Source organism: Triticum urartu, chromosome 1A, assembly GCF_056163025.1.
Source record: "Triticum urartu cultivar PI428250 chromosome 1A, HENAU_Tu73, whole genome shotgun sequence".
In the NCBI taxonomy this organism is placed as follows: Eukaryota; Viridiplantae; Streptophyta; class Magnoliopsida; order Poales; family Poaceae; genus Triticum; species Triticum urartu.
Window position 1 is genome coordinate 452214303 of NC_141873.1, and position 11230 is coordinate 452225532.

Consider the following 11230-nt stretch of genomic DNA (forward strand, 5'->3'; position numbering starts at 1 on the left):
AATAGATCTCGAAGGCAAATAATATGAGAAAGAGACCTGGGGGCCGTAGGTTTCACTTGTGGCTTCTCTCGAGAAAAATAGCTAAGCGGTGGGTGAACAAATTACTGTTGGGCAATTGATAAAACCTCAAAGAATTATGGCGATATCCAGGCAATGATCATTACATATGCATCACGTCCAAGATTAGTAGACCGACTCCTGCCTGCATCTACTACTATTACTCCACACATCGACCGATATCCAGCATGCATCTGGTGTATCAAGTTCACGGAAAAATGGAGTAATGCAATAAGAACGATGACATGATGTAGACGAGATCCGTTTATCTATGGCAGTAGATATAGATCCCATCTTTTTATCCTTAGTAGCAACGATACATACGTGTCGGTTCCCTTTCTGCCACTGGGATCAAGCACCGTAAGATAGAACCCACTACCGGGCACCTCTTCCCATTGCAATATAAATAGATCAAGTTGGCCAAACAAAACCCAAATATCGGAGAAGAAATACGAGGCTATAAGAGATCATGCATAAAAGAGATCAAAGAAAATCAAATACTTTCATGGATATAAAAAGATAGATATAATCATAAACTCAAAGTTCATCGATCCCAACAAACACACCGCAAAAGAGTAACATCATATGGATCTCCAAGAGACCATTGTATTGAGAATCAAGAGAGAGAGATGAAGCCATCTAGATACTAACTACGCACCCGAAGGTCTACAAAGAACTACTCACACATCATCGGAGAGGCACCAATGGAAGTGGTGAACCCCTCCGTGATGGTGTCTAGATTGGATCTGGTGGTTCTGGACTTTGCGGCGGCTGGATGAATATTTCGTTGACTCCCCTAGGGTTTTGGGAATATTGGGGTATTTATAGAGCAAAGAGGCGGTCCGGGGGGCACCTGAGGTGGACACAACCCACCAGGGCGTGCCTGGGCCTCCTGGCGCGCCCTGGTGGGTTGTCCCCTCCTCGGGACTCCCCCCAGGTGCAACCAGGGCCCAATGTCTTCCTTCTGGTCCATAAAAAATCTCCGTAAAGTTTCGTGGCATTTGGACTCCGTTTGATATTTGATTTTCTGCCATGTAAAAAAACATGGAAAAAATAGCAACTGGCGCTTGGCACTATGTTAATAGGTTAGTACCAAAAATGATATAAAATGACTATAAGATGATTATAAAACATCCAAGATTGATAATAAAACAACATGGAACAATCAAAAATTATAGATACGTTGGAGACGTATTACGCCCCCTTCCCTAGTCCAATTCGGCCTCCTCCCTTGTGGGGGGGGCGCACCAGCCCCTTGTGGGCTGGTTAGCCTCCCTCCTATGGCCCATATCTTTCCCCGGGGGGTTCCGGTAACCCCTCCAGTACTCCGGTATGTACCCGATACACTCCGGAACCCTTCCGGTGTCCGACTACTACCTTCCAATATATCAATATTTACCTCTCGACCATTTCGAGACTCCTCGTCATGTCCGTGAACTCATTCGGGACTCTGAGCAAACTTTGGTCACCAAAACACATAACTCATAAATACAAATCGTCATCGAATGTTAAGTGTGCGGACCCTACGAGTTAGAGAACTATGTAGACATGACTGAGACACCTCTCTGGTCAATAACCAATAGCGGAACCTGGATGCTCATATTGGTTCCTACATATTCTACGAATATCTTTATCGGTCAAACCGTTATGACAACATACGTTATTCCCTTTATCATCGGTATGTTACTTGCCTGAGATTCGATCGTAGGTATCTCCATACCTAGTTCAGTCTCATTACTGGCAAGTCTCTTTACTCATTCCGTAATGCAACATCCCGCAACTAACTCATTAGTCACATTACTTGCAAGGCTTATTATGATGTGCATTACCGAGAGGGCCCAGAGATACCTCTCTGATACTCAGAGTGACAAATCCTAATCTCGATCTATGCCAACCCAACAAACACCTTCGGAGATACCTGTAGAGCATCTTTATAATCACCTAGTTACGTTGTTACGTTTGATAGCACACAAGGTGTTCCTTTGGTATTCGGGAGTTGCATAATCTCATAGTCAAAGGAATATGTATAAGTCATGAAGAAAGCAATAGCAATAAAACTTAACGATCATTATGCTAAGCTAACGGATGGGTCTTGTCCATCACATCATTCTCCTAATGATGTGATCCCGTTCATCAAATGACGACACATGTTTATGGTTAGGAAACTTAACCATCTTTGATTAACGAGCTAGTCTAGTAGAGGCTTACTAGGGACACTGTGTTTTGTCTATGTATCCACACATGTATCAAGTTTCCGGTTAATACAATTCTAGCATGAATAATAAACATTTATCATGATATAAGGAAATATAAATAACAACTTTATTATTGCCTTTAGGGCATATTTCCTTCAGTCTCCCACTTGCACTAGAGTCAATAATCTAGTTCACATCGCCGTGTGATTTAACACCAATAGTTCACATCACCATGTGACCAACACCCAAAGGGTTTACTAGAGTCAATAATCTAGTTCACATCGCCATGTGATTAACAGCCAGAGAGTACTAAGGTGTGATCATGTTTTACTTGTGAGAGAGGTTTAGTCAACGGGTCTACCACATTCAGATCCATATGTATTTTGGAAATTTCTATGTCTACAATGCTCTGCATGGAGCTACTCTAGCTAATTGCTCCCACTATTAATATTTATCCAGATTGAGACTCGGAGTAATCTAGATCAGAGGTAAAACTTGCATCGACGTAACTCTTTACGAAGAACTCTTTATCACCTCCATAACCAAGAAATATTTCCTTGGTCCTCTAAGGATAATTTTGACAGCTGTCCAGTGATCCACTCCTGGATCAATATCGTACCCCCTTGCCAAACTCATGGCAAGGTACACAATAGGTTTGGTACACAGCATAGCATACTTTATAGAACCTATGGCTGAGGCATATGGAATGACTTTCATTCTATTTCTATTTTCTGTCGTGGTCGTGTTTTGAGTCTTACTCAACTTTACACCTTGCAATACACGCAAGAACTCCTTCTTTGACTGTTCCATTTTGAACAACTTCAAAATCTTGTCAAGGTATGTACTCATTGAAAAATCTTATCAAGCGTCTTGATCTATCTCTATAGATCTTCATGCCCAATATGTAAGCAGCTTCACCAAGGTCTTTCTTTGAAAAACTCCTTTCAAACACTCATTTATGCTTTTTCCTGAAAATTCTACATCATTTCCAATCAACAATATGTCATTCACATATACTTATCAGAAAGGATGTAGTGCTCCCACTCACTTTCTTGTAAATGCAGGATTCACCGCAAGTCTGTATGAACTATATGCTTTGATCAACTCATCAAAGCGTATATTCCAACTCCAGGAAGCTTGCACCAGTCCATAGATGGATCGCTGGAGCTTGCACATTTTGTTAGCACCTTTAGGATTGACAAAACCTTCTGGTTGTAGCATATACAAATCTTCTTTAATAAATCCATTAAGGAAAGCAATTTTCACATCCATTTGTCAGATTTCATAAAATGTGGCAATTGCTAACATGATTCGGACAGACTTTAAGCATCGCTACGAGTGAGAAAATCTCATCGTAATCAACACCTTGAACTTGTCAAAAACCCTTTTCGACAAATCGAGCTTTGTACATAGTAACACTACTATCAGCGTTTGTCTTCCTCTTGCAGATCCATTTATTCTCAATGTCTTGCTGATCATCGGGCAAGTCCACCAAAGTCCACACTTTGTTCTCGTACATGGATTCTATCTCAGATTTCATGGCCTCAAGCCATCTGTCGGAATCTGGGCTCATCATCGCTTCCTCATAGTTCGTAGGTTGTCATGGTCTAGTAAAATGACTTCCAAAACAGGATTACCGTACCACTCTGAAATTCTTTGAACTTTTCAAAATGATTCAGACTTGCGTTTCAATAAATAGATATATGAAAGCACAAGTGCTCCCTGGGTGGTTTTGGTAATTAATGTCAACATATCTCTTGTTGGACTAACACTTTTACCTAGTATGTTTTAGATAAGTTCAATAATGGAGTGGCATGGACTAGAGGATGTGGAACCCCTTCAAGATGCTAAGGACAAAGGATTGGCTCAAGCTTCAAGATCAAGACTCTACATTTTCTATTTTAGTGATCCAAAATCACATTGAGTCTATAGGAAAAGCCAATACTATCAAGAGGGGATGAGGTGTTGCTTAATGACTTGCTTGCTCAAAGTGCTTAGCGATATGCTCCAAAACCCTCAACTACCTTCCCACATCCACATATGACCTAAACCAAAAGTCAAACTCGGCCCCACCGATTCTATCTATCCGGCGCCATCGAGTTTCAGATGTCATAGCCACTGCCACAAACCCTAGCAAATCGGTTTCACCGATAGGGATCTCGGTCTCATCGAGATGGGATTATAATCTCTCTGTGTATGTCCATTACCAAAATTGGACTCACCGAGTTTGAGCAATCGGTACTACCGAGATTACAATGCAAACCCTCTGGTTAGCTTATTACCAAAATCGGTCCCACCGAGTTTGTGTAATCGGTCTCACCGAGTTTGCCTGACCAACTCTCTGGTTAGCTTATTACCAAAATCGGTCCCACCGAGTTTGTGTAATCGGTCACACCGAGATTACGTTATGCCCTAACCCTAACCATATCGTTCCTATCGAGTTGCATCTCAGTCCCACCGAAAATCCTAACGGTCACTAGGTTTGCTGAATCGGTCCAACCGAGTTTAACCATTCGGTCCCACCGAGTTTGGCAAATTGTGTGTAACGGTTAGATTTTCTGTGGAGGCTATATATACCCCTGCACCCACTCTTCATTCATGGAGAAAGCCATCAGAACATACCTACACTTCCAATACACATTTTTTGAGAGAGAACCACCTACACTTGTGTTGAGGTCAAGATATTCCATTCCAACCATATGAATCTTGATCTCTAGCCTTCCCCAAGTTGCTTTCCACTCAAATATTCTTTCCACCAAATCCAAATCCTGTGAGAGAGAGTTGACTGTTGGGGAGACTATCATTTGAAGCACAAGAGCAAGGAGTTCATCATCAACACACCATTTGTTACTTCTTGGAGAGTGGTGTCTCCTAGATTGGCTAGGTGTCACTTGGGAGCCTCCAACAAGATTGTGGAGTTGAACCAAGGAGTTTGTAAGGGCAAGGAGATCGCCTACTTCGTGAAGATCTACCGCTAGTGAGGCAAGTCCTTCATATACTCATTGCATGCTTGCTTGATATATATTGTGTTTGTTAAACTTGTGCTTAAACTCCACTTAAACTTAAGAATATTAAAAAGTGCAACTTTTGGCACTTAGTGTCTAATCACCCCCCTCTAGACACCTCTTCTCGATCCTTTCAATTGGTATCAGAGCTTTGGTCTCCATTGCCTTGGTTTAAACACCATTGGAGGAACATGGATGTGTCTACTTTGGGGAGTCTTAGACATAGAGTGCCTATTCTTGATGGAGAGTATTTTCATGAGTGGAAAAATGAAATGCTTGAGATTTTCAATGAATATCATTTGAACAAGTACATTACTAGCCCTTATGCACCTCATGTTGATCCTTTGCACCCTACCCTAGATGAAGATATTGACATGATTCGCAATCTTAGAACTGTTGAGCTCATCATTAGAGGCTTGCCTAGTAACTTGATTAGATGTTTGCCTACTCTCAAGTGTGCCTAAACCATATGGAAATTTCTTGAGGAACTCTTTCCTAATTACTCCTTGAAAGATCTAGATGAAATCCTCCATAAGTCTATTGCTTTGATTAAGATGAGTTCCAATGATCCCAAATTTGGTGACTACTTATTTGAGCTTACTAATCTTACGAGTGCCAAAGGAGATGTTGGAATCATTAGCAATATCATTTCCAGAGCTATTAGGATTCATGAAGATAACTATAGAAATGATCATTTATCTAATGAATTGCCCTTTCTAGGAATTGATCAATCACAAGATGATGTTGAACATGAATACTCGGATGATGATGATGATGATGATAGTGACTATGATCTCGATGATGCGATGAGACACTTTGGTCTTATGGCAAATCTTCGCGGCTACATGGCTGGAGGAAAGGAATGGGTCCTTGATAGTGGATGTACTGATCATATGACCGGAGATAAAGACATGTTCCGTGAGCTTGCTGAAAATGACGGCCCTCGAAAGTATGTCACTTTTGGTGATAATTCAAAGGGTAAGGTGGTTGGCCTTGGTAAGGTGGTCATCTCACATGATAGCTCCATACAAAATGTCATGCTCGTTGAATCCCTTGGATACAATTTACTTTCAGTTTCTAGACTTGCGGATTTTGGTTTCAATGTCTTATTCACTGAAGTAGATTGCCAAGTGTTTCATAGAGATAATCATAAAATGGTCTTTACCGGTATACGTAGAGGAGATCTTTACATTGTTGATTTCACTAAAAAGGCTCAACCTAAAACTTGCTTAATTGCTAAATCTTCTAAAGGCTGGTTGTGGCATAGAAGACTAGGTCATGTTGGTATGCGAAATCTTGATAAGCTTATTAAAGGTGATCATATCCTTGGAATAAAAGATGTCATATTTGACAAGGATAGACTTTGTAGTGCTTGTCAAGCAGGGAAACAAGTTGGAGGAAGTCACCGCGCAAAGAACATCATGACCACAAGAAGACCACTCGAGCTACTTCACATGGATCTCTTTGGTCCAAATGCCTACAAGAGTCTCGGTGGTAACTCATTTGGTCTAGTCATAGTTGATGATTTTTCAAGATTTACGTGGGTGTTCTTTCTTTATGACAAATCGCAGGTCCAAAAGATCTTCAAAAACTTCGCTAGGAAGGCCCAAAATCAGTTTGACGTGAAGATCAAGAAGGTTCGGAGCGACAACGGAACGGAGTTCAAGAACACAAATGTGGACACCTTTCTTGATGAAGAAGGGATTTCACACGAGTTCTCGGCTACGTACACACCTCAACAAAATGGAGTTGTTGAAAGGAATAACCGGACTCTTATCGAGATGGCAAGAACGATGCTTGATGAGTACAAAACGCCAAAGCACTTTTGGGCGAAAGCGGTTGAGACAGCTTGTCATGCAACAAATCACTTGTATCTTCACAAGCTACTCGGCAAGACGGCATACGAGCTCCTCACCGGTAACAAACCCCAAGTTGGATACTTTCGAGTATTCGGCTCAAAGTGCTACATTCTTGATAAGCATCGTCGTTCTAAATTTGCATCTAAATCTCATGAAGGTTTCCTACTTGGTTATGGCTCAAACTCTCACACTTACCGTGTCTACAACAATTTCACCCGAAAGGTTGAAGAGACGGTAGATGTGAAGTTTGATGAATCTAACGGCTCGCAAGTAGAGCAATTGCCAATTGATGTAGGAGACAAAGACCCTTCAGAAGCAATTCAAGACTTGTCCATTGGCAAGATTCGTCCAACGGAAGTGAAGGAGAGTACCTCGTCCGTCCAAGTGGAAGCTTCTACCTCACGACAAGGTGAACCAAGAGTTGATACGGAAGCATCCACAAGTGGGACATGCCAAGATGAAGAAAACGAGGAAGCGCACCAAGATGAACATCAACAACCTCCTTCTCCACCATGACAAGAGAACGACAACGTCAACAATGAAGAAGGCCAAGAAGAAGCACAAGATGAAGAGGATGTTCCACCCCGACCCAAGCAAAAGCTTTCACGAGTTAGAGCAAGAATTGCTAAGGATCATCCCGTCGAGCAAATCTACAATGATATCCAAACCGGGAGAATCACTCGCTCTAAAACTCGTTTAGCTAACTTTTGTGAACATTACTCATTCATCTCTAGCATTGAACCTATGAAGGTTGAACAAGCATTGGAGGATCCGGACTGGATAAACGCTATGCATGAAGAGCTACACAACTTTGAGAGAAATCAAGTGTGGACATTGGTCGAGAAGCCCGACAACAACCACAACATCATTGGTACCAAATGGGTGTTTCGCAACAAGCAAGATGAAGATGGACAAGTGGTTCACAACAAAGCACGTCTCGTCGCCCAAGGCTACACACAAGTTGAAGGTATGGACTATGGTGAGACATATGCTCCCGTTGCTAGACTTGAGTCCATTCGCATCTTACTTGCTTATGCTAATCACCATGATATCACCTTGTACCAAATGGACATTAAAAGTTCTTTTCTAAATGGAAAAATTGAGGAGGAAGTTTATGTTAAGCAACCTCCCGGCTTCGTCAATCCTAAGAAACCTAATCATGTTTACAAACTTCACAAAGCCCTTTATGGTCTTAAACAAGCTCCTAGAGCATGGTATAAATGCTTGACCAAGTTCCTTATTGAAAAAGGCTTTGAAATTGGTAAAATTGATTCTACTCTTTTCACTAAAAGGGTTAATGGAGAACTATTTGTGTGCCAAATTTATGTTGATGATATCATATTTGGTTCAACTAACCCTCATTTTAGTGAGAAGTTTGGAAAGCTAATGTCGGAGAAGTTTGAGATGTCTATGATGAGTGAACTCAAATTCTTTCTCGGTTTGCAAATCAAGCAAACTAAGGAATGTACCTTTGTCTCTCAAACGAAGTACACCAAGGACTTATTCAAGAAGTTCAATATGCAAGAATGCAAAGGTTGAGAGGTGAATTGAACATCATTGATGCTTCAAACTTGGAGTAGGAACTCCATTTGATACATGCGGGGCATGAGCCTATGACTAATCCTCGATATTTCTCTTATGATGCTATTCATATGTCTTGGATATATTTGTACCTTGCATGTTATCTAACCCGTGTAGGTACTTGGTTGAATCTAAATCTATGAGATTGCAACTCACTCACATATTGAGCAATCTCTACATCACCAACTCTCTACACAATGGTGGTTGAAGACAAGGAAGCACGAAACCATTCAAACATATCCTTTGGCAAATTTTGTGTTGAGTCTCATGATTGTCATTTTGGATACACAAGTGCTCTTCCTTGCAAAGCTAACCCATGTAGGTAGATGAACTCAAACTCCAAGTGGTGCTCCCAACCCTTGATGAACTACATCAACCTTGAGCAACCCACACAAGTTCAACTACATGAGCAAGATCAACACCACCACCCAAGGTATGTTATTCCATCTTAGAGAAGCTTTACTCCAAGTCATGAGTCAAAGCAACTCGACAAGATGTGAATACATCAAAAGGCTTAAACGAAAAATGGTAACCCCATTTTGAGCTTAAACGATGAGTATGACCTATGATCAAGTGCTCTCACTTGACTCCTAAGTCATTATACTCTAACATAGGTGACTTTGTCGCCGACCATCTCGAGATGAAGTTCTCGTGTGTGTCTCCGTGCTTTTGTCTCTTGCATATTGTTTCCCCTTTCAAAAAAACTTCATTTAGAAATTTTAGTTTCTTTTCTTTTCTTTTTGTTCTGCATTTTCTGCATCCAATTCATTGCAAATCTTTCAGTAAATTCCTTGCATATCCTTGTGAGATCTTACTTGTCTAGTGAGCTGAGGTGACAAGTGGTTTCACTCTAATGAACTCGGTCACACCGGTTTGTTTTCTTCGGCCCAACCGAAATCTTTCGGTGCAACCGAAGCACACAACTCGGAGTCACCGATTCCACCACAGGAAAACCAACTTGCCACTTATTCCTGATTTCTGTTTGCTCTAGCTCCACTCAATGATTCTTGTCCTCTACCGGCATCATATTAGACATGCTGCTTTGCTCTGTGACTCGAGGACCAACCCATTTGTATCACATGTCCAGAAGAGACCTTCTTGGAAATTGATGTCAAAGGGGGAGAGAGAGAGATCACATCAAAGCTTAATCCTTCCTATAGGGGAGAAAGAGAGAATACTCAGGGGGAGAGAGTTTCTCAACTAGGAGAAAGTAATATCATCAAAGACCTAGATGCTTGGTGTTCAAGAGGAGAGATGTCACATGTCTTTAAGAAGGGAAAGACATGTTTGGTTGCTTGCTTTAGCTCAAGCTCTGTTGTTTATTTTTTGTTGCTCTGATTTTCTGTTCCCTATCTTCTCCCAATATCCCATGCAGATTCAGGGGGAGCAAGACATCTAAGGGAAGGAAATCTCTGATTTTATTGCATATATTTACCTTTGGGGACATGTCGATATCCAATGTGGTACTTAGTACTCACTCTACATGTCATCCCAGTCTTGGTTCTCTTGTGGTTTCTCTTGCTTGCTCTGGTCAGTAGGTGTATCTGTGTTATTTAACCTTGTTTGTGCAGGTTCATCCCATCCTAAGCCAACTCAAGACCACAAGGTGAGTATATGCATCACAGTCATGTGAATGAGAAGTTCTTGCTGATGTACATACTGTTTGCAAGAAGGACTCATGAGCATGAAGGTACATTTCTCACGTTCATATCATTTGCTCTGATGCATATAGCCAAGATACATGTAACACATTGCTTACTCTGTCATGATTACGCATTCACATGCTCCTATATTCAATATTCACATGATTGCATACATGTAGGGGGAGCCTATGCATGTTACATGTCTTTCCAAAGCTTTACTTGCTATTCTCTATATCTTTATCTAAAGCTTTGATGTATGTTGTCATCAATTACCAAAAAGGGGGAGATTGAAAGCACAAGTGCTCCCTGGGTGGTTTTGGTAATTAATGTCAAGATATCTCTTGTTGGACTAACACTTTTACCTAGTATGTTTCAGATAAGTTCAACAATGGAGTGGCATGGACTAGAGGATGTGGAACCCCTTCAAGATGCTAAGGACAAAGGGTTGGCTCAAGCTTCAAGATCAAGACTCTACATTTTCTATTTTAGTGATCCAAGATCACATTGAGTCTATAGGAAAAGCCAATACTATCAAGAGGGGATGAGGTGTTGCTTAATGGTTTGCTTGCTCAAAGTGCTTAGTGATATGCTCCAAAACCCTCAACTACCTTCCCACATCCACATATGACCTAAACCAAAAGTCAAACTCGGCCCCACCGATTCTATCTATCCGGCGCCACTGAGTTTCAGATGTCATAGCCACTGCCACAAACCCTAGCAAATCGGTTTCACCGATAGGGATCTCGGTCTCACCGAGATGGGATTGTAATCTCTCTGTGTATGTCCATTACCAAAATCGGTCTCACCGAGTTTGAGCAATCGGTATTACCGAGATTACCATGCAAACCCTCTGGTTAGCTTATTACCAAAATCGGTCCCACCGAGTTTGT